We start from the raw sequence: 25,107 nt of genomic DNA on the forward strand, positions 1-25,107 counted from the left end.
TTAGTTCAAGTTAGGAACAAGCTTGTTTCACATGTCAGTCCCTTCTCCCTTTCCCTCCCTTCACCCCATCCCTCCTTCCCTACCCCAAACTACCCCCCAACCCATCCACCCTCCACTCCCCAGGCAGGGTAGGGCCCTCAACGGGGCTCTGCAAAGTCCAGCAAATCTTCCTGGGCTGGGCCTGGGCCCTTCCCCATGTGTCCAGGGCAAGAGTGCATCCCTTTACGTGGGATGGGCTCTTAAAGTCCCTTCTTACACCAGGGAAAAATGCTAATCCACTACCAGGGGCTCCCTGGAGTGCAGAGGCCTCCTCATTGACATCCATGTTCAGGGGTCTGGATCAGTCCTGAACTGGCCTCCCAGACAGCATCTGGGGTCGATGTGCTCCCCCTTGTTCAGGCCAGCTGTTTCTGTGGGTTTCTCCAACCTGGTACCAACCCTTTCGATCTTCATTCCTCCCTCTCTTCAACTAAATTCCAGATTTCAGCTCAGTGTATATCTGTGGATGTCTGTCTCTGCTTCCATCAGCCACTGGATGAGGGCTCTAGGATGGCATAAAAAGTAGTCATCAATCTCATTTTAGGGGAAGGGCGTTTAGGTTATCCTCTCCACCATTGCCTGGATTGTCAGATAGTGTCATCCTTGTAGGTCTCTGGAAATCACCCTAGTGCCAGATCTCTCCTTGGACCTATAGTGGCTCCCTCTGATATGGTATCTCTCATCCTGCTCTCTCTCCTCTATTCTTCCCCCAACTCAATATTTCTGCTCCTCCATTTCCTCTCCTCCACTCCTCTTCTCCTGCTCTCATTGTGGCAGCCCCCTCTACCCTACCCTCATGCTCCCAATTAGCTCAGGAGTTCATGACACTTCCCATTCCTGGGGTCCATTCATTTATCCCTTAGAGTCCTTCATGTTTCCTAGTTTCTTTGGTGAAGAGGATTATAGGCTGGTAATCCTTTGCTCTATGTCTAAAATTCATATATGAGTGAGTACATACCATGTTTGTCTTTTTGTGACTGGGTTACCTCACTCAGGATAGGATGGTTTCTTCTAGTTCCATCCATTTGCCTGCGAATTTCAAGATTCCATTGCTTTTTCTGCTGAGTGGTACTCCATTTTATAAATGTACCACATTTTCTCTATCCATTCTTCAGTTGAGGGGCTTCTAGGTTGTTTCCAGGTTCTGGCTATTACAAACAATGCTGCTATGAACATGATTGAACATATGTCCTTGTTGTATGGACGAGCATTATTTGGGTTTATACCCGAGAGGAATTGCTGGATCTTGAGGTAGACTGATTCCCATTTTTCTGAGCAACCACCATACTGATTTCCAGAGTGGTCTTACAAGTTCACACTCCCACAAGCAATGGAGTAGTGTTCCTTTTTCTCCAATCCTCTCCAGCAAAGATTGTCATTGGTATTTTTGATTTTAGCCATTCTGACAGGTGTGAAGTGGTATCTCAGAGTTGTTTTGAGTTGCATTTCTCTGATGGCCAAGGATTTTGAGCACTTTCTTAAGTATCTTTCAGCCATTTCAGAGTCCTCTGTTGAGAATTCTCTATTTAGTTCTGCACCCCACTTTTTAATTTCATTGTTTGGTGTTTTGGTGGCTAGCTTCTTGAGATCCTTGTATATTTTGGAAATCAGCCTTCTGTCAGATGTGGGGTCGGTGAAGATCTTTTCCCATTCTGTGGGTGGTCGTTTTGCCTTACTGACTGTGTCCTTTGCCTTGCAGAAGCTTCTCAGTTTCAGGAGGTCCCATTTATTAATTGCAGACCTCAATGTCTGTGCTACTGGTATAATGTTCAGGAAGCAGTCTCCTGTGGCAATTTGTTCAAGGGAAACTCCCACTTTCTCTTCTAGAAGATTCAGTGTGGCTGGATTTATGGTGAGATTTTTGATCCATTTGCACTTAAGTTTTGTGTATGGTGACAGGTATGGATCTATCTGCAATCTTCTGCACGTCTGAATCCAATTGTGCCAGCACCATTTGTTGAAGATGCTATCTTTTTTCCATTGTATAGATTTAGTACCTTTGTCAAAAATAAGGTGTTTGTAGGTGTGTGGGTTAATATCAGGGTTTTCAATTCGATTCCATTGGTTTATCTGTCTATTTTTGTGCCAATACCAAGCTGTTTTCAGAACTATGGCTCTATAATAGAGCTTGAAGTCAGGGATGGCGATGCCTCCAGAAGATCCTTTATTGTAAATAATTGTTTTGGTTATCCTGGGTTTTTTATTTTTCCATATAAAGTTGAGTATTGTTCTTTCAATGTCTGTGAAGAACTGTGTTGGGATTTTGATGGGGATTGCATTGAATCTGTAGATTGCTTTTGGCAAGAATGCCGATTTTATTATGTTGATTCTACCTATCCAAGAGCATGGGAGATCTTTCCATTTTCAGGTATCTTCTTTAATTTCTTTCTTTACAGTCTCAAAATTCTTACTGTACAGGTCTTTCACTTTTTTGGTTTGTGTTACGCCAAGATATTTTATGTTGCTTGTGGATATTGTGAAAGGTGATGTTTCCCTGATTTCTTTCTCATTGGATTTATCATCTGTATATAGTAGGGCTACTGATTTTTTTTTAGATAATTTTGTATCCTGCTACTTTGCTGAAGGTGTTTATCAGCTGTAGGAGTTCCCTGGTAGAGTTTTTCTGGTCACTAATGTAGACTATCATATTATCTGCAAATAGTGAAAGTTTGACTTCTTCCTTTCCAGTTTGTATCCCTTTGATCTCCTTTTGTTGTCTTATTGCTCTAGCAGAACTTCAAGTACAATATTGAAGAGATATGGAGAGAGTGGACAGCCTTGTCTTGTTCCTGATTTTAGAGGAAACACTTTGAGTTTCTCTCCATTTAGTTTGATGTTGGCTATTGGTTTGGTGTATATTGCGTTTATCATGTTTAGATATGTTCCTGTTATTCCTGTTCTCTCCAAGATCTTTATCATGAAGGGATGTTGGATTTTGTCAAAGGCTTTTTCAGCATCTAGTGAGATGATCATGTGGTTTTTCTTTTTCAGTTTGTTTATATGGTGGATTACATTGATGGATTTTCGCATGTTGAACCATCCTTACATCCCTAGGATGAAGCCTACTTGATCATGGTGAATGATTTTTCTTACGTGCTCTTGGATTCGATTTACCAATATTTTATTGAGTATTTTAGCATCGATGTTCATGGGGGATATTGGTCTGTAGTTCTGTTTCTTAGACGTATCTTTGTGTGGCTTGGGTATCAAAGTGATTGTAGCCTCGTAAAAAGAGCTTGGCAATGTCTCATCTGCTTCTATTGTGCAGAACAGTTTGAGGAGTACTGGTATTAGCTCTTGTTTGAATTTCTGGTAGAATTCTGCAGTGAAGCCATCTGGCCCTGGGCTTTTTTTGGTTGGGAGGCTTTTGATGACTGCTTCTATTTCATTGGGGGTTATAGATCAATTTAAACTGCTTATCTGTTCTTGGTTTAATTTTGGTAAGTGATATCTATCCAGAAAACTGTCCATTTACTTTAGATTTTCGAATTTTGTGGAGTACAGTTTTTCAAAGTATGACCTGAAGATTCTCTGGATTTCCTCAGTGTCCATTGTTATGTCCCCCTTTTCATTTCTGATTTTATTAATTTGCATGATCTCTCTCTGCCTTTTGGTTAGTTTGGATAGAGGTTTGTCTATCTTGTTGATCTTCTCAAAGAACCAACTCTTTTTTTTCATTGATTCTTTGTAATGTTTTCCTAGTTTCTACTTTATTGATTTCAGCCCTCGGTTAGATTATTTGCTGGCGTCTACTCCTCCGTGGTAAGTTTGCTTCTTTTTGCTCTAAAGATTTCAGTTGTTCTGTCAATTCTCTAGTGTGACTATTCTCCAGTTTCTTTATGTGGGCACTTAGTGCTATGAACTTTCCTCTTAGCACTGCTTTCAGAGTGTCCCATAAGTTTGGGTATGTTGTGTCTACATTCTCATTAAATTCCAGGAAGTCTCTAATTTCTTTTTTTATTTCTTCCTCAACCCAGGAATGGTGCAATTGGGTGTTATTCAATTTCCACGAATATGTAGGTTCTCTGCAATTTGTATTGCTGTTGCAATTTGTATTCTAGCTTTAAAGCATGGTGACCTGAAAAGATACAGGGGTTATTTCAATTCTTTTGTAACTTTGGAGGTTTGCTTTGCTGCCAACTATGTGGTCAATTTTAGAGAAGGTTCCATGTGGTGCTGAGAAGAAAGTATATTCGTTTGTGTTTGGATGGAATGTTCTATAGATATCTGTTAAACCCAGTTGGGTCATAACTTCTGTCAGAACCTTTCTTTGTTAAGTTTCTGTCTGGCGGTACTGTCTAGTGGTGTAAGGGGGTGTTGAAGTCTCTTACTATAAGTGTTGTGGTTTTATGTGTGGTTTGTGCTTTAGCAATGTTTCTTTTACAAATGTGGCTGCCTTCGTATTTGGGACATAGATGTTCAGGATTGAGACTTCATCTTGATGGACTTTTTCTGTGATGAGTGTGAAATGCCCTTCTTTATCTCTTTTGATTGATTTTAGTTTGAAGTCTAATTTGTTAGATATTAGGATTGCTACACTAGCTTGTTTCTTGGGCCCATTTGATTGAAAAATCTTTTCCCATTCTTTTACTCTGAGGTAACGCCTGTCTTTGAAGTTGAGGTGTGTTTCTTGTAAACAGCAGAAGGATGGATTCTGTCTTCGTATCCATTTGGGTAGCCTGTGTCTTTTTATGGGCAGGTTAAGACCATTGACATTGAGGCATATTAATGTCCATTGATTGTTGGTTCTTGTTTGTTTTGGATTTATTGTTGCTGGTGTCATTGTGTGTGGATTTCGCCCTCCTGTTTCTTTTTGTGTTTGGTAGAATTGGATTATCTATTGCCTATGTTTTTGTGAGTGTAGTTATGTTCGTTGGGTTGGAGTTTTCCTTCCAGAACCTTCTGTAGTGCTGGATTTGTGGATATGTATTGTTTAAATCTGGTTTTGTCATGGAATATCTTGTTTTCTCCATCTATAGTGATTGAAAGTACAGTAGTCTGGGTTGACATCCATGCTCCCTTAGTGCTTGTAGGATATCTTTCTGGCTTTCAGAGTTTCCATTGAGAAGTCAGGTGTAATTCTGATTGGTTTGCCTTTATATGTTACTTGGCATTTTTCCTTTGCTGCTCTTAGTATTTTCTCTTTATTCTGTAGATTTGTTGTTTTGATTATTATGTGTGTGGTGGGGGGCACTTCTTTTTGTGGTCCAGTCTGTTTGGTGTTCTGTAAGCTTCTTGAACTTTCATAGGCATATCCTTCTGTAGGTTGGGGAAGTTTTCTTCTATGATTTTGTTGAATATGTTTTCTGTACCTTTGAGCAGTGTTTCTTCACCTTCTTCTATACCTATTATTCTTAGGTTTGGTCTTTTCACGGTGTCCCATATTTTGTGTTAGGGATTTGTTGGACTTGAGATTTTCTTTGGTCGATGAATGTATATGCTCTAGCAAGTCTTCAATAACTGAGATTTTCTCTTCCATCTCTTGAATTCTATTAGTTATACTCACATCTTTAGTTCCTGATCATTGAATCCAGCATTTCCATTTCCAGCATCGCCTCATTCTGTGATTTCTTTGTTTTGTCTATTTCAGCTTTCATGCCTTGAACTGTTTTGAGTGCTTCCTTCACTTGTTTAGTTGTTTTTTCTTGTTTTTTTTTTTTAGATTCTTTAAGAGATTTGTTTATTTCTTGAATTTTTTGGTTTGTCTTTTCCTCCATTTCGTATAATTTTTTGCTTGCTTTTTCTTCTATTTCTTTAAGGGATTTTCTTGTTTCCTCTTTAAAGGTCTCTATCATCTTGCCGAGATAATTTTTGAGGTTCATCTGTTCTTCATCTTCTGTGTCGAGCTTTTCAGATCTTGCTGGTGTGGAGTCCCCAGATTCTGATGTTGTCATATTGGTCTTTCTGTTATTGAGTGAGTTCTTATTCTGTCTTCTTCCCATATCTTCTTCCAGTGGGTACAGGTGGGGTCTCTCTATCTCCTCTTGTGACCCAGTGGTATGTGTGGGCCAGGGATTCAATGTCCGAAGCTCTGGATGGTCTTGCCTCTCCTGGTAGTCTCCTCACTCTGAAGGAGTTAGGCCTCGGTAGGGGTCAGGTCAGTGGAACGGGAAGGAAGAGTGGGGTGTTTCTCGACTCAGGGAGCTCCTCCCTGCCTGGGCGGGTCTACTCAAGCAGGCGCAGGCCCAGAGAGATGGGGTGAATGGGGCTTTGGACAGGAGTTGGGCAAGAGCAGAGGGTCACTTACCTGGTTATCGATTCACAGTTTCTGAACTGTTGAATTCCAGTGGAAGTTTGGCAGCATTTCCCAAATATGCTATGTTCAGCATGATTTGCGGTTGATAGAAGGCTCTTTCTGTCTCAGTGATCACATGGATGCTAGCACTCCACAGACCTTCCTGAGTTCTGAGATTATAAGCATGTACCAGCTCACTGTTTAAAAATGGGTGGTGACAGGGCTGGCAGGGTGGCATTGTGGGTAAAGGCACTTGCTATCAAGGCTGACACCCAGAGTTCAACCCCCAGGGACCCACATGGTAGATGGCGGGAACTAATGCCTGTAGGTTGCCCTATGACATTCATATGTGTGTATTTGTTTTTTAAGTTTTAAAAGTCTATCTTCTCAATGCTGAGATAAAACTCTGGTCCCTAAGAATGCTAGGAAAATGCTCTACCCCTAATCTGTATCCCTGGGCTTTTCAATTTCTTAAACCCATCCTACAGTAACATCTCATTTCAAGAGTAAATAAAATTTTGTTCCCAAAGCCCTTTTGTGAGTTTAAATATAAGAAAAAATAAGGTGATGTAGAGGTTATTCTAAATTAAAAATAAATTGTGTGTGTGTGTGTGTGTGTGTGTGTGTGTGTGTGTGTGTGTGTGTGAAAGAGTCTCATGTAGCCTAAGCTGTAACTCCAACTTGCCATGTAGCTAAGGATGGCCTTGAACTTCTGATCTGGTTGCCTCTACTTAGTGAAGGCTGGGATTGCAGACATGTAGGCAACACAGGTTTATTCAGAGCTGGGACTTGAACCAGGGCTCCCTGAGTGCTAGGCAAGCACTGTACCAACTGAGCCACACCTTCGGCACTATTTTCCTTTTCTCTGTGTTGATGTTGTCTTTTCAAGGGCAAGATTTATAATTTAAATTCAATCCAGGGTTTTTTTAATGTACTAATTATATATAGGAGAAATTTAACTAATTCTTTTGATTAAAGGTGCAAGAGAAAATCTCTACTTTGTATTTATTTGGCTAACACACTGGCCAGCAAGTCAGCAAACATGTCTTACTATCTTACTAAAAGAATCAAAGGAGAAAGACAGAAGGTGGAGAGGGAGAAAACAGAGTTATCTAATACTACTAAAAAAAACCTCTGGAAGAACACCCAGAATTTAGTTTTTTAATATTCAGTTATTTTTCTTTTACCACAGAAAGCTGTTTTAACACCCTGGATTTTGAATTACTATGGAGCAATTATATAACATTATTCTGTGAATCATTTTAGAATTTCAATTATTTCTCTTTTCCATATTACTTTTTGCAATTTCATAGTTTTTCCTTTTCATACGTGTGTGCTTTGAATGTGTGTGTAGGTACACATGTGTGCACTTGTGTGTAGAGCCACAAATTTGACATTGGTGTCTTCCTTGATTCTCTGTACTTTATTCATTAAGGCAGGGTCTCCTAAAGGAACCCAGAGCTTACCACCATGGCTAGTCTACCTGGCCAGCTTGCTCTAGAGAGCTAGAATTACAAGTCTGCACCATGCCCACCCAGCATTTACATTGGTTTCAACTTCAGTCTTTGCAGTTGCCTCTAGCTAGAGAAGCACTTAATCCACACACCACCTCTAAGAGCTTTCCTAGCTTTCTAATCCTGTGCCAGGTATACTTGCTTTTAGGTCTCATGAGTTGACACTAGCTGGGCTTTTAATGTCAGTAGAAATCATGGGTAATTCCTGCATTCCTTTCCTATCCTCATTTATTCATTACTTTAACAAATGTACACGAAGTCCGTAGGAGGCTCTGTAGTAGCTCCAGGGTGGGAGCAGAGTGTTCACAGTGATCGTTCTCATGCTTCGAGCCCAGCATGCAGTGAGCTGAACACTTCTTGTGGGCCCCCGAATGAGCTATCTTCAGAAGTACATCCTATGTTACACTAGAAATTTTTATTTATTTTATTATTTATTTATTTATTTGGTTTTTCAAGACAAGGTTTCTCTGTGTAACTTTGGAGCCTATGCTGGCACTCGATCTGTAGACCAGACTGGCCTAGAACTCACAGAGATCCACCTGCCTCTGCCTCCTGTGTGCTGGAATTAAAGGCGTGCACCACCAACGCCCGGCTTATATTTCCTTTGTATAATGTTAACATTAAGTTGGAAACTGAGAAGGGCCTGTTTGTTGTTTGTTTGTTTCAGATTTTTTTAATTTGAATTAGAAACAAGATTGTTTTACATGACAATCCCAGTTCCCTTCTCCCTCCCCTCCTCCCCTCCTCCCCTCCTTCCCTCTCTAACTAAATCCCTTCCTATCACATATGCTTTCTGCTCCCCCTGGATGGTGAGGCCTTCCATAGGGTATCATCTGAGTCTATCAAATCGAGAAGGGCCTTGTTTTAGACTCAAATTAAAGGTTTATGGCTGGATTGAACCATTAGTATTCTGAACTTCATTTGCTGTTGCATCAAGAGACAGAATATTTCAGCAATGGGTAAAATAAAGACAACCTGACTCTTCCATGGCAAAGCCATTTTGTTCTACTTAAGGAAAAAGCAATCTATGTGTAATTATTTTGGTTTTTTATGAATGCCTATTTCTTTTTAGCTGTACATTTAATAACTTAACACTGTTATTAGTATACTGATAAAGATGGTTTTGAGTAACAAATAAACAAAGCCATATTTGGTTACAAATGTGAGTGTCAGATGTCCTGTTAAAAATGTGTTCTACAGGAATTCAATAGTCAGAACACAAAACAGTTGCATATAGGGTAATTACTTCTGTGTATTGCTGCGCAGCTATTTCCTCTAGGCTACACATGACCACTGTGGCCTTGAATTGGAGCAGCAGAGATCCTCTGCCACAGCCCCTGGAGATACATATGTGCCTATGCACATTTCCTCATGGAGAGAAAGGGGGCTCACCAGCCTTCACAGGATTCTTACCAGAGGCAAACAACCGAATAGGGCAGTATAACAGGGGACTCTTCGGTGGGGTGACTTTTCATGAATTGTCCGTACAGTAGGTGGGACTCTAGTTCAAAAGAGCATCTGGGAACCTCTCAGTGATGTAGCTACCTTTGGGTCATCCAGGCTCTTGTAAATAATCCAGTAAATTAAGTGGTTCAGAGCCAGGCATTGGTGGCACATGCCTTTAATCCCAGCACTCAGGAGGCAGAGGCAGGCGGATCTCTGTGAGTTCGAGGCCAGCCTGGTCTACAGAGCGAGTGCCAGGATAGGCTCCAAAGCTAAACAGAGAAACCCTGTCTCGAAAATAAATAAATAAATAAATAAATAAATAAATAAATAAAATTAAGTGGTTCACCAAGCTGGGTGTGAATGAATTTCTTTCTTTGGTGGCAGAACCCTGTCTATCTACAGTGAAAGATATTTCTTTATGACTCCTCATGTAAAAGATGGAATATATCTAAAAAAAATTATGTGAAAATGGAAATCTGTAGAGTTGTGTTAATGTGATCGTGTGTGTGTGTGTGTGTGTGTGTGTGTGTATGTGTGGGAGCATGCTCTCACTTTTCATACAGGGTTCCTTATACTGTTTCCACTCATAATTCTTTTCGTCCAAGAAACTTTTCTGTCATTGTACGTATACAGACATATCAAGTAGGTATACAAACTGAGCATTTATTGATACTAAATCATCAATTTATTTTCATATTTCATATCTTATTTATTAAAGATGAAATTAAATTGTACATACTAATGAGGTGAGCATACTTGTTTATTTTTACATGAAGATTTAAATTTTAGCTGAGTTTTTGCTACTGCAGAAACATAGAGCATCTTCAACTTTATCAGTGTTGTCCAGTATTTCGTTTTTATAATCATTAAGGCTGAGAAAGGCCATTTCATATGAATACACAAAAGTGTGTTGTTTAGAACCATTCAAGAACTGGAAATCCCATCCTAATCTCAAGATAAAATTCATTGAACTTTTTTTTTTTAAGAAACTCAAAAGAAGCCACTTTCAAAATCAAACATTCTAACACAATACAATAGAAAGCTAGACTAATTGGATGCTTACTTGCTGAGAGATGGTAATAGGAGAATATGAAGACTTTTTCTTTCCCACAGTTAAGCTGTGTGACTCTACAAGCACAGAAAGTTGAGCACAGGCACTAAGAACACTGTGGCTCGTTACTAAGTCTCACTGCTCAGCCGCTGTTTCAGCAGGCAGTGCTCAATGGTGTTGCATGCCATGACAGTCTGCACACTGCAAAGTGCACATGTCGTATGTTCAGAACCAAGAATGCCGTGAGGTTGTGAGATGCAAAATCACAATTACTACCAGAGACATCTCAGGTCTGTCATGCCTTTTATCTTGGGTTAATTTTTGGTTGTGCCTTCAGAAGCCTTTCACGGTTGCCAAATTTTTGGTCAACTTTGACATTCAGTTACATGACTTAATGTGAGGAGCAGCCCAGAATTTAAGAAGCTGGGATTCAATACATAAAATATATATGCATATGATGCACACATACATATATAATATAGATGGTTATATATGCTTAGATAATTTTTGGAAGGATATACTAGAGTGTAGGGTTTATATAGGGATCTTACTTTTAGTTTATAATATTTTAATACTCTAATTTTTAACCTAATTTACTTTTTAAATGTTTTTACTTAACTTTATTTTATGTGATTTGGTGTTATTGCCTTGGATGTCAGGTCCTGTGGAACTGGAATTACAGACAGTTGTGAGCTGCTGTGTGGGTGCTGGGAATTGAACCCGAGTCCTCTGGAAGAGCAGCCAGTGCTCTTAACCCCTGAGCAATCTCTCCAGCCCCTTAATCTAATTTTATAAGGCTTTGTTGATATTTTCTGTATTTTAGCACTGTATTAGGTTGGTCATATGAAATTGTCAATTTGTAATATTTGAGATAATATTGATAGTTGAAATTGAGATAAAAATTTACTCATTACTAATTCAACATTTGAAATAACCTATATGTTCACCATATACTGCATAACTCAAACCCAATGTGATGATGTATATTTGAATTTAATGCCTTTATCCAAAAGTAATTTAATCAATTCTCAAAATGTGCTTATATTTGCACTATCCACAAACTAGTTAATTTCTAATGGCTTCTGGACCTACTGTAAAAATAGTATTATAAAGATATGATTGAATTGGGAAACCTAGAGTCAGACCAAAGCCCTCTCTCTCTCACTGTGGCTCTGGCCCAGGGTAAGGCAGAAATACACACGTGACAAGTGGGGAGTAGGACAGTCACCATTACCCAAGGCAGACAGAGGTCTGAGGTTGACTCTTGTTTGGTTAGTTAGTTGGTTTTGGTTTGGGGAGGGGGATTGATGGGGAATGTACTACTGTGTATGTTTATCTTATTGATTGTTAAATAAAATACTGTTTGGCCAATGAAACAGCAAGTTAGGCAGGACTAGGAGTCAAAGAGGATTCTGGGAAATGTAGTAGAGAAGTGATGATGCAGACAGGAAGTGACATAGCAAGGAGATTCATAGTTAAGCGAAGGAGAAACAGGAAGGGCCCTCTTTTCTGCTCCTGCTCCAGCAGCACAATGTGATCCACCAGCATGGAGGAAAGCCAATAAGGCGTCCAATAAGATAAGTCTTATAAAATATATAGTTTATGATAGTTAAGACTGAGCTAACAGATGAGAATCCTAGTCATTGGCCAAGCAGCTTTGAACCTAATACAAGTTTCTGTGTATTCATTTGGGCCTAACTCGGGCGGGCTGCTGGCGTAAAGCTCACATGTGGCGGTGGGGTTCAGGCAGCTTTTGGCGGGAAGATTTATCATAACAGGGGATTGTTTGTTTGGGTGTTTTTTTTTTTTTTTCAAGACAGAGTCTCTCTGTGTAGACCTGGTTGTACTGATCTCAAATTCAGCGATCCACCTGCCTCTGCCTCCTGACTACACTACTACACGGGGCTGAGGTTGGCTTTTTAACATCAGTTCTATGTTTGTGAGTCAGAGTCTTACCAGGACCAATGGTTACTGCCTACCAAATGCCAGCAATATTTGCTACCTTTCCTAGCAACCACAACTGGCTCGACATATTACCAAATTTCTATGGAGCAAGAGTTGAGATTGTCAGGTTGGGGAGTGAAACTGCCCCAGTTAAACACTACTGTCTGGATGTATTAATCTTTGCATATAAAATTCTCTGCTCCTTTCAAGGACAAACAGCTGCTCTGATTTCTTTTAAGTTGAACTTCAAAACCCCAGGCTGAGTGAGTTCTTGGAATGATTTCAAAGTCTGCCTGGCTGCTATAGTAATAATAATTTACTAGCTACATGGGGTGAGGGATCCTGCTTGTGATCTGAAAGACAGAATTCAGAGCCATCATCTTGGGTTCTATTACTACCCTACAATTAACTCCTTATGTCTCAGTTTCACTGTTTTTCAAGTGAGAGCAATTGTACCTCACCCACATTGTAAACATTTGCCTGTGAGGACAGGATGAACAAAGCTAGGATAGTCTTCTAATAGACACCAAACAAAACACTAACAAGTCTCCACTGTCTGGGGAAAAAAATAAACAGAAAAACAACAAAACAAAAACACCCATAGCACATTAACAGAGGTGTCAGGATGATTCAGTGGGGAAAGGTGCTTGCTGCCAAGCCTGATGACTTGAGATGGACACCTGTCCATCACCATGGAAGGAGGGACTTCTCAAAACTGTCCTACCACTGCACATGCGCATCACATCATAAAATTAATGACAACTTTGAAGTGCTCCATGTGCTTTCTTATTTTTAACTGCAGATGATTGTCTTACTAGTGTAGGAGTGGGATTATTTCCCACTAAAAAACACCAGCAAATTGCTAATGCTGAACAGAGAACAAATGTGATCTGACATCTAGGATGCTTCCTGTAGCCACAGGCTTCAGACATTCTGATGTGCTTCTTAGCCCATGTGGCTGCAGTGACTTTGGTGGTGTCAACAGAAACAAATGAGAGCCTTGTCAGAGGCTCCATGGATGAAAAGCCTAGGACAGATGAATCCAAACTATCTGTGAGTGTGGATGCTATAATAATTGAATTAGCTTTAGGATTTTAGGACCCCATGGAATGAGAGGCCAAGACACGAGAGAAGAGTGAAAAGGGAAACTGCAAGATTGCCAAGATAAAATGTCAGTCACTTGAAAATCTTCCAGGGCATGAGAAAGTCAAAATGTTGCTAATTTTTCTCTTCCTACTTCCTGTACTAAATGACTTACATCAAAACTCAGTTTATTAAGATCATCAAAGTCAAGTGAGCCACAGGTTCTATGAATAATTTTATTGGTAGAAATAAAGATTAATTTCTAGATTTTCTTTCTTTCTTAAGTAGTAGCTGGAAAGATGGCTCAGCAAATAAAAGCACTTGTTGTGAGTTTGATCCCTGTAACCCACAGTTGACAAAGAAGACAGACTTCCAGAAGCTGTCCTTTGACCTTCGGATACATTCCAAATGAGCACACCAGGACTCATATCACACACACACACACACACACACACACACACACACACACACACACACACACACACACCATAAATATATGTTAAAAATAAAAGTAATAAATGAAACAAGTAAATATTTCATTCCAATATAATCTGGATTGTGACATCTGATTAAGAACTTTACGTGTTTTAAAGCTTTTTTAACATCGTTTTGGAAACTGCTTCTCTTTAGTTACAAAGCACATTCTGTGTGCTACCACTTAACACTTGAGCATATGCCTAATGGAAACTGATACACATCCTAATTTTGAAATTTCCAAAGAAATGTTTGTATGCTCTTAAATTTGTGGAATCTCTAAATAGAAGGGTCATAATTACAGTGGTTCTGTGTCTTCTCTCTCAGGATTGCCATTTGTGCTCTATCTGTCTTCAAATGTACTGAGTGTACTTGGAAATCCCAAAAGCAGTTGTTAAAATGCTCTTTCTGTAACTTCCCCAGAACAAGCTTTTCCAGTTACTCTACTCCCCCTTACTCAAAGGCCTCTTCTAGTTGCCATCCCCCCAAATTAAATATTCTGCATCTTTGCTAGTGACAAAGGTAGGTTTGGTTTTATGTTTGTAATTTGACTTATCAATTTAGTTGTGTGTCTGGGTGTGTGTGTGGAGGTCAGAGGACAGCCTGAAGGATAACTAGGTTCTCTCTTTCCACATATGAGTCTGGGAGATCCAACTCAGGCTATCAGGCTCAGTGGCAAGTGTTTTCATTCACTGAACCATCTCATCAGTCCTGGGTTTTAAATATTTTAAAGTAAATTATAGGTAAAAACTGCATTGTAAAAAGAAACAAAAAAAGAAAAACCAGGTGGTGGTGGCAACAAGGTGGTGGTGGCACATGCCTTTAATCCCAGTACTTGGGAGGCAGAGGCAGGCGGATCTCTGTGAGTTTGAGGATAGTCTGGTCTACAGAGTGAGATCCAGGACAGTCATAGTGGTTACACAGAGAAACCCTGTCTCAAAAAAAAAAAAGAAAGAAAGAAAGAAAAGGAAGAAAAAAAGAAAGAAAAGAAACAAACAACCCTAAAACTATTGTACATACTTTAAAGCAATAATACAGAATCTATGTTTCCCATTAAAAACAATTTTATTAACAAACTCTGGCTGCAAAGATGGCTAAGCAAGTAAAAGCACTTGCTGCCAAGTCTGAGGACCTGAGTTCAATCCTTGGGACCCACATAGTGGAAAAAGAAAACCAACTCCTGCAAGTTGTCTTCTGACCTACATATGCCCATGCTGCTCTGGCCTTTCTCTCTCTCCTGCCCCCTCTCTCTCTTACACACACACACACACACACAAATAACTAAAACTTTTCTTAAATGAATAAACTCAAATGACCTTTTTGTTATGTGAGACATAAGCTTTAATTCAATCCCATTATTCATTTCTTCCCAAATATATCAACCAACTAGAAGTATTAATTCCATTATTCAGTGTGCATCCCATCATACCTTACTATTTACAACAGAGTCTACAAATAGCCTGTTAGAACCCTGAGTGTGCAGCAGCACAGCCCTGCCTGGCGACTGTATGCAGCAACGGCAGCAGTTCAACCTGATATGTGTTGGGCTCAGATTAGAGAGATCAAGGGGAATTTGACAGCAAGTTGGTTTCACATGGGACTGGCTAATGATCAGCCCAGTGTCATTTGGAAATAATTTGGGGAATTATGACAGAGATGCTAATATACTACGTAACAATAAGTCTTTATTTCATCCGACCAAGCTCTGTCACCACGTGGGTGCTTTCTGCCAGGCTGCCCGAGTTCTGCCCACCGCCACATTAAGGTCCCAAGTAACACACATATTAGGTACAAATGCTGCTTGGCCAATGACTAGGATTTCTCATTTGCTAGCTCAGTCTTAATTATCAAATCTATAGATTTTATAAGACTTATCTTATAAAGGATGCCTTCCACTGGCACCCTCTCTTGCCAGTGGATCATATTGTGACTCCAGAGCAGAGACCAGAAGGAAGAGAGAAGGGACGACTTCTTTCTTGCCCTTGCTTATATATGAGTCTCCCTGCTATGAGTCACTTCCTGCCTGGATCTTTTACTACATTTCCCAGAATCCTCCTTGACTTCTAGTCCCACCTATCTTGCTTCCTCAAATAAAGGCCAAGTAGTACTTTATTTATTAACCAATAAAAGAGACATATGCAGAAAGACGTCCCCCATCAACACTATATTTATATGAAGCTGCAATGCTGTATCAGGTGGTTCAGGGATCCAGTATGGATCACTTAAATACAATTTTGAGGGAATCTCACATATCTGCTTACAATGATGGATTTCTAAAGACATTCAGTGATTCTGTCTCCTGAAAATTATGAGATGTTAAGAACTGAAAAACAAACAAACAAACCTTTAGAGATAGCACACAATTTTTTTTCACACAAAGGCAAAGAGACCAGTAAAGCTCTTTACATCACTAGTAAGTGGCAACATCAGGGCCTGAGCTAAGCCTGTGAGATGCACTCCAGGGCACCACTCACATCACAGGATCATGTTTATTATGAACTCTTCAGGGTAGTCTGGCAATCTGTAGACACGAGGAAGAGCAGATACTGCCATCTCGAGCCGGAAGACATCTTCCTCTTCAAAGCATCTCATACTTTCTATTGAGATGCCTCCGAGTGCTTGTGCCCACTCACGTAGCAAAGGGCAACCTGATCTCCCCCAAATCTACTGATTTCAATGCTAGTCACACCTTTAAAAAATACCTCACAGCCCTATCTATGTGTGCTTGACCAAATAAATAGGCACATGGCCTACCAGACACAAAATTAGCTATCATTAACCCTTCCTCAATCCACACAGAAAAACAAAGAATTTATATGTCAGATTTTCATTTGGGCTCATTCCATGCTTTGACACATGTTGTTAAAGGCTTCAACTCCCACTTAACACTAGATTTCATAAGACATGAATATCATCTCACTCAACATTTGTTGGATCATAAGAAATTGGATTTGTAGTTCCTTCTGGTCTGCAAAATATGGTTCATGAGTATATCTTGTATAATCTTCACAAGTCACTTTAGTAGCACAAATTTGAGCAGAAACAAGGCTAAGACTGTCACATTAACAGGTAATAATCAAGAAGGATCAGATCCCCTGCCTCAGTGCCATTGCTCATCAAGGGCTAGGACAAGAAGTACCAGGTACTCAAAGACAGCAGAGGTCTTGTCATTTCTAAATCAATCTACACCTGCATGCAAGTTCAGAATTAATCACTGTCCACAAGTAGTGTTTAGGGCTTTTCAAAACTGTTTACTCAATACTAAGTTTACACCTCAGAGAATTTTCATAAAATTTCATAAAATTGTTACCAACATGAAGATATGGGACATGATGGGGGTTGTCCTTCTGTATGTATGTTTCTCTTATTGGTTGATGACTAAAACACTGATTGGCCAGTAGCCAGACAGGAAGCATAGGCAGGGCTACCAGACCAGAAGAAGGCTAGGGAGAGGAAGGCAGATGGGAGCCACCAGAGAGACGCCATGTAGACACAGAAGAGTAACATGCCAGGGTATTACTGGGTAAGTCAAGAGCACATGGAAATTAATTAGATTAATAAATTAAATTAATCAGATTAATAGAAATGGGTTAATAAATAAGAGACAGCTAGCCAGTAAGAAGCCCTAGGCATCAGCCAAACAGTTTATAAATTAATACAAGTCTTTGTGAGTTTATTTGGGGCTAATCGGCTGCGGGACCAGGCAGAACAGAAACTTTCATCTACAGGGACATGATGGTCACCTCAGAAGCCCCTGCACCAATGCCCACACCCTAGTCACCATCTTTCATATAAAGTGAACTGAAGTCTACTCAGATCTTCCCAACTCTGTAAAAATGAAATTCTCCTGCATGTAGGTTTTTGGATGTGGCATCCTGAGTGGCAGATTATATTTATGAGATTAATTTATTTGTTTGTTCAGTTCTGTTATGTTGTATAGCAGCCAACAGTATAAATTAAACACTGTTTATTTATTTGATTATCCAGTCAGCAATTTGAATGTTTTCCAGTTGGGGAGTTCTGAGAGTTGCTTCCAACAACCTCCCATACATATTATGGTTTTCCTATGCATGTGTCCTGTTCAGTGCCCAGACATGAACTACTGGGTCATACATGTGCACACATTCAGCTTTACTGGAAACTGCCAAATAGCTTCCAAACATGACTGTACCAATTTGCACAACCTCAGTCATTGGTGAGATCTTTTGTTCTAGTTAATGTCTCTGTGCAATGTTATACTTTACATAAGTCAATCTACAACACTATAAAGTCTGCTTTCAAAACTTCATAGGAATTTTGCCATGCTGAAGATTTTTTGAGATTTATAACTGTTCAGATATATAGTTTTAATTTGTCTTTCACCACTATACAACATTCCAATGTCTGAAATCTGAATCCTATTGATAATCATTGAGGTGACATCTATTTTTTCTCTATTATAGACAATGACTATAACTACTCTTTGGCCCATGTGTGAGAATTTCTCAGTAATATAAATAGTATACCTTCAGTTATATTAGAGAACTTCAAATTGTTTTCTTTTGGGGTGGAGTTGGAAAAGAGTCTTTATATATTGCCCTGGCTTGCCTCAAATTTGTGATCCTTCCCCTCAGCCTCCAGAATATGTGGGATTATAGTGTGTGTCAAAAAACACTGCTCAAAAATTGCTTTCTGACATGACTGCACTGACTTCCTTTACTACAGATGGGCCCTGAGGATGTCTGTTACTCCTGAGCCTTGCCAACAACTGGTATAGTTATGTTTTCCTACTGTTAATCAGATGAATATGTAATGCTGTTTTTTGTTTTGTTTTTGATTGTTTGTTTGTTTGTTTTTGAGACAGGGTTTCTCTGTGTAGCCCTGGCTGTCTTGGAACTCACTCTGTAGACGAGGCTGACCTCAAACTCATAGGGATTTGCCTGCCTCTGCCTCCCGAGTGCTGGGGTTAAATGTGTATGCCACCATCACCTGGAAAGTATATAATACTCTTAATAACTATTATGAATGTTTTCCAAATACTTAAATTTATGAACAGGAAAACAGTTTCACCTCTGTTTCCATAGGACTGTGTTCCTGTAATCTTGATGTTCTTCATCTAAGTAGGACCCAAGAACCTGAATGGCCATGCTCAGGAATGTCTAGAGCCTCTCTGCAGGGGAAGGTGCCCAGAGTACTTTGTATGTAGTTGTGATAACTGGTAGGGAAGTTAGCTCATGTGTACTTACCTATGTTACCTTCTCCCCAGCTAGAACATGGGTTTCTGGATTGAAAGAGACAGTGTCTATGAATAGTTTTATATTTCTGGAGCCCAGGCCATCATGGACTCAATAAGTATTCAAGGATGTAGGGAAGAAAAGGAAAGAATTAACACACACACTTCTTCTATTCAAGCATTTATGTATCTAGAAACATAAGTAAGGCTTATTTATTGAAATGCAAACCACACATATGTTCTTTTGGATTAACTGTTAGGTGATTTGATAATATGTCTTCAGTTTTCAACTTGGACTAATGGCATGCCAGTACCCACTCTTTTATAGCATTTTCTATAAAGAGGAAAACTCACCGAAAACCTTCAAGCACATACTAAGGGTATGGACAAACATGAAACTGATATCAAAGGTAACTTAGAAATCATCTAACCCAAATACCTCATTTTTCAGAAAAGAAAATGGGAATCTTGGTCGTGTTCACACGTGACAAAGACAAAAGCAGAGTTGGCCAGGTTCCCCTGGTGAGGGTGGGGCCACATCTCCCAACAAGATCACTGCTTTAGCAACTAGATCGATAGGTTCTAACTGCAGCCTAGTGTTCATAGCCATCTCCTTCTTTCAGAGCCTTGTCTCTGGCACCCACAAATTTATCAGCACTAGCAATGCACAGGCCTATACATACATTTTTCACAGATGAGGACTCAGATTTGTTTGCAAGAGGATTGAAGAAGCAAAATAACTTTTTGGGTCTGGTGAAAAGCAGAAATTCCTGAAAGCACAAGACTAGAGAAACGTAGAAAAAGATGCAAATTTTCCCTGTTCACTGCTATGGCTTTCTGCTCACATTACATTGGCCAGTGTTGTCACTTTCTTGTATTAGTTGCATAAATGCTTGTGTCAACTGCAGAAAAAGCTGTTTCTCTGTCTACTTAAAATGCAGTGTTGAAAGAACAGAAACATTCTGCTAAGCAAACATTGTCAACTGTCTAGTGCCTTAGCCATTTCTGATGCTAAATATTTCCTAAATCTGAGAAATTCAGAAGCTCTTGAGGTACACTCTCTTCTAAGCACAAATCTTGAGTAAGTAAGCAACAATGACTCTGTACCCCACATTCCTCATGGTACAGAAAGATGTTTGCTGTATTGAAGAGGTTCCTTGTGATAACCTCTAAGTGACTTCCCAGCACAGCTTATAGGAAAGAGTTCTCTAGGAATAAGCCCAAAGCCATTAGTTGCCTGCAGTTCTCCTGAGAATTTGGAGTGTAAACAATCTCACTGATCTCCCCCTAATCAGGCCAGGCAAATTAAAGGACAGTGAGAGGTGAAGAAAGGGGAAGAAAAGGTGGTAAATGGTGTCAATTCTTCCCTTTCCTGTCTGTGTAACAATGGACAGTAAGTAGTCTCAGAGCCATTTAATGAACTCCTGTCAGCATCTATCAAGAACAGCGTGGTGCATTTTGATATTTTGATGCTCTTGCATTTCTGCTCCTGAATGCCTCAGTCTTGTTAGGAGGAAAAAAAAAAAAAAAACCCAAGGAATGAAAAAACATCTTTGTTTGTTTGTTTGGTTGGTTTTGGTTTTTCCAAGACAGGGTTTCTCTGTGGCTTTGGAGGCTGTCCTGGAACTAGCTCTTGTAGACCAGGCTTGTCTCGAACTCACAGAGATCCGCCTGCCTTTGCCTCCCAAGTACTGGGATTAAAGGTGTGTGCCACCACCTCCCGGCTGAAAAAACATCTTATTGTTGTTCTTTTTATAAAGAATATGGGAGGGAGGTAGATATATAAAAATCATTCTTTTTGCTCCCTGTCACTAACACCCTAGACTAATGTGTCCAGGTGACAGTAGAGCAGGACCATGGTGGTATTTATTTGCGACTAAATTATGTGTCCCCCATAATTCATATGGTGAAAATTCACCCTAACGTCTTAAGAGGGGGTGGAGCCTCTAGAAGATGATTAGGTTTAGATGAGGTCACGTGATGGGATTAGTGCCCTATAAGGAAAAACAAGAGACAGCCCCTCCCTGTACCATGTGAGATTGTTGCAGGATGCCTGTCTGCCAACTAAGAGCAGAACTCTCCCCAGGAACAGAATCTTCCAGCATCTTGTTCTTCAACTTTTCAGCCTCCAGAACACTGCAGAATAAATGTCTACTGAAGCCACCCAAGCTATAGCAGCCCATCCCAACAGCACAGCTGAGAGAGCGCTGCAGACCAGCCACCCAGGTTTTCCTGGGCACATGCCACTCTCTAAATGCTTCTCTGGGGTTGTAGTTAAAGCATCAATAAATCAGATGAAGTTTGATTTACATGTGATTTTTATTCTCTTGGGGGACATCTGCCACAGACCATAAGTAAGCAAGCAAATGATCAAGCGAACACTAGCAAAGGATGCTCTCTGAAGAGGGAACATTTGAGACGAGCAGCAAGGAGAAGCAAGAAGACAGTCTACTGGAAAAACAACTCAAGCACTAGGAAGTAGGCTATCAATATTGTGCCTATGTGTTGGTGGAAGTTTCTGTTCTGCCTGGTCCCAACACCCTTCAGTCTCAAATAAACACACAGAAGCTTCTATTAATTATAAACTCTTTGGCCAGTGGCTCAGGCTTCTTATTGGCTAGCTCTTTTGTAATTATAAACCCGCTTCTATTAACCAGTGAATCTCCATGTGGACTTAGCAGTGATGCCCAAGCCTCTTGCTTCTAAGGCAACTATATGGTGTCTGGCCCGCAACTCACTCTCTGCCTTTCTTTTCCCAGAATTTTCCTAGTCTGATAGGCCCACCTATATTTCCTGCCTGACTACTGGCCAATCAGTGTTTTATTAAACCAATAAGAGAAACATATATTCACAGCATAGAGAAGGACATCTCCCATCACCTAGGCAAGATGTGAGACAGCTACCTCGGAGTTATGTCAGTAAAGAATGAAGCAAGTACAAGATAGATTGAGTATCAGCATCTAGATATGGATGTAAGGGCTGGAGAGCAAGACAACTCAGGGAGTCAGCTTCGAATAACAATGAGATGATGATGGCTCCAGAAGGACCACCCTTCGTGCAAGGCTCCCCTTGTACTGCATCCACTACCCATGCAACATCTGTGTGACATCACTAAGTGAAGCCCATCAGCAATTTACTGTGTTCATTTTTAAAATTAACATCTTACATTAGTGTAATTTTATTACAATTAATGTGCCAGTGCTGACAGAGCATTAATACAAACTCACATTTGATTCAGCTTACTCATGCGCCTTTCTTTAAGGATTCCATCCAGAAAGCCACACTGCCTGCAGTCATATTTCCTCAGTTTCTCATGGCTGTATGAGTTCATAAAACTCACCTGTTTTGCTAACCTTTGCAGTTTTGAGGTTATTGAATCAGTGGGGTCAGGACTTTTGCAGTACATCCTTTGATTGGAATTTCTATGCTTTTGGAATCATAACTGGACTTCAGATGTGGGAGTCTACCATATGACTCTCACCATATATGCTAATAGCATAACCAATCATTCTTGTTAGAGGGTCCAAGGTCATCTCATTTATCAATTTCTCTTGTCCATGGCATTCTACATCAAGTCTCACCTACTGTCTCCAGTTCCATTCCTATTCACAGTATCCCCCTTCAGTGTCCTGTCCGCATCACAGTATAAAAGCTGTCTTTTGAGAATAAAGCTATAGCCATATCCTCTATCTAGCCAAATAGCCCCACTTGGGAAAAGAAGCATTGTCTTAGTTGGAAGGTAAGGGCAGAGCTCTATTGTGTTGCTGTTGGCTCTTTTTCTCAATCTGAAGATAAGCTATTTTCTCATTTCTTCCCCTGCCCTAAACTCTGAGTATGTTGTAGCACTCCCTATTCATATCCCTCATTCATTCCATCATCACGTAGTGGTTATTTTTATCAAGCTTTCCTTCATTGTCTTCCTAGGTAACAGAATGCAAAGAATAAGAAAGAGCTTCCTTCATACTCTCAACAAGTATGTGTAGTTGGAGTGATAAGCATAGAAAATAGATAAGTGTAGGATTATGAGGTAGGCATGAAGCATTAGCTCAGGCATATACACATTGCAGACAGAGAAGTTAAACTCAAGACACCCACTGTGGTCTCAGTACTTAGGGGACAAACCCAGAGAAATATTAAATAGGACATTAAGCAGCAGAGGACATAGCACACAAAGAATCAGGCAGTTACTAATCAAGTCATTATGTAGAATTTAGAAAGATTTTATTATTTGTGTGTATGGCTGTGTGTGGTACATGCACATAAGAAGTCCAGGAGGAGGATTGCATCTCCTGGATCAAGAGTCACGGGTATCTGTGAGGCCTGGGGACTGAACTCAGGGTCTCTTCACTGTTGAGCCATCTTTCCAGCTCATGGAATTTTTTGTTTCATTTACATTTATGGAAATTAAACCTAGAACCTTCCACATACTAGGAAATACTATTGAGCTACAACCCAGCCAGTGTGCAAGATTTTCCAAAGATGATTAAGAGCCACACTGAGGCAAAACAGGAAGAAAGCTTGCATTTTGACCCAAAGAACAGCTGTTTTCAATCTGCAGCACTTGAACTCAAAGTAGTGAAATCCAACTGTGATTATTTTAAATAAAACAAATTATTTATTTATTTTAGTTTTTTGAGACAGAGCTTTGATGGAGGAAGTCCTTCTATGTATATGTTTATCTTATTAGTTGATAAATAAAGCACTGTTAGCCAATAGGGAAGCAAGATAGGTGGGGCTAGAAGTCAAGGAGGATTCTGGGAAATGTAGTAAAGAGAACAGTCCCCATGTGATCCTGGCAAGAGGGACGCATGCCGCCGGCATCCTTGGTAAGATAAGTCTTTATAAAATATATAGATTAATGGTTATGGTTGATACTTAGAACAGAGCTAGCAAATGAGAAATCCTAGTCATTGGCCAGCAGCATTGTAAATAACAAGACTCTGTGTGTTGTTTGGGGGCTGTAGCGTGTCGGTGGGCCTCTGGCAGCTGGCGGTAAGAGTTATCCTTACAGAGCTTCTCTGCATAGCTCTGGCTGTCCAGAATTCACTCTGTAGACCAGGCTGGCCTTGAACTGAGAGATCCACCTGCCTCTGCCTCCCGAATGCTGGAATTAGAAATGTGCACCACCACTGCCCAGCTCAGAAATATAATTTTTGTGGACATTGTGTTTCTTTTACTGCAATGTAAGTGTGTGTGCCTGAATTTGCATTGTAAATTATACTTTTCATCACTTATCACCTTTCCACAACTTGTACAACACACTGCTACAAGTTGGTGCTGCAAGATCATGCAGCAGGCATTTATTTCAAAACGGTGCTTTTCACACTGTCCATAGATAGTAAAGCATGGTCCTTTTTAAAGCACAAATTCTCTGGTCCCACCCATCCAAAATTCACACAATCAGAATTTCCCAGGGATACCTGGTCACTTGCATTTGTGATGAACACTGAGAGCATGTCTAGGGGGAGCTTAGGAGCCCTAGTTCTCTGACAGCAAGAGAGAAAATAAGGAATGAGAAGTCACAGGTGGGAAGAACAGAGAATGTTACTGCTGCTCTCTCTAGACAAGGCTTGAGCCAAGACAGCAGCAGTCAGGCCTTGAGGATTTGGCCCTTGGACATTTCTGTGGCCGTTGGGAATGGGAGAGATGGAATAGGCTTTGAGGAAGGCAAGTGAGATTTTGTTGTTGTTGTTTGTTTTGTTTTGTTTTGTTTTGTTTTGACATGCTCAATTTGAAACACAATCCATAATGCAGAAGGACATCTGGGTTCACTCTGGAACACAGTGACCAGAGGGGTAATTTCTGAACCCTTGTCAGGAGGTTCAACCATGAAAATGGGAGTTCCCAGCAACATGGGCCACATCTGACTGGTGCCTCCACTCACTCACCTATGCTTCATTCTTTTCTTCTGTGAGAGGTCCTGCCTCTAATCTTTTCCCCCAACATCTTGTCAAAGGACAACCCTCAGCTTCACCATCCTAGACATATTAATCTTAGCATGGAGCCCTAGCCCCTCTTCGTCTTTTCCTGTATTGCGTCTCCTGCCATGGCTCCTAACACTTAGCACAGAATAGGCATCCAGTAGATGCTTGCTTGTGACACCAGCGAA

General features: G+C 40.2%; 1 long non-coding RNA gene across 3 annotated transcripts; it reads left to right on the plus strand.

Annotated features, from left to right (window-relative positions):
- The first annotated feature begins 12,097 nt into the window (after positions 1-12,097).
- On the plus strand, positions 12,098-21,583 carry LOC107979055. Of its 3 annotated transcripts, XR_003479644.2 has the most exons (3): positions 12,098-14,308; positions 18,491-18,536; positions 21,124-21,583. It is a non-coding gene; the product is annotated as an uncharacterized LOC107979055 (long non-coding RNA). The 3 variants fall into 3 exon arrangements; XR_003479642.2 differs by lacking the exon at positions 12,098-14,308 and having other exon boundaries at positions 15,794-19,408; XR_003479643.2 differs by lacking the exon at positions 12,098-14,308 and having other exon boundaries at positions 15,794-18,536.
- Positions 21,584-25,107: the final 3,524 nt, after the last annotated feature.

Source organism: Cricetulus griseus (genome assembly GCF_003668045.3).
Source record: "Cricetulus griseus strain 17A/GY chromosome 1 unlocalized genomic scaffold, alternate assembly CriGri-PICRH-1.0 chr1_1, whole genome shotgun sequence".
In the NCBI taxonomy this organism is placed as follows: Eukaryota; Metazoa; Chordata; class Mammalia; order Rodentia; family Cricetidae; genus Cricetulus; species Cricetulus griseus.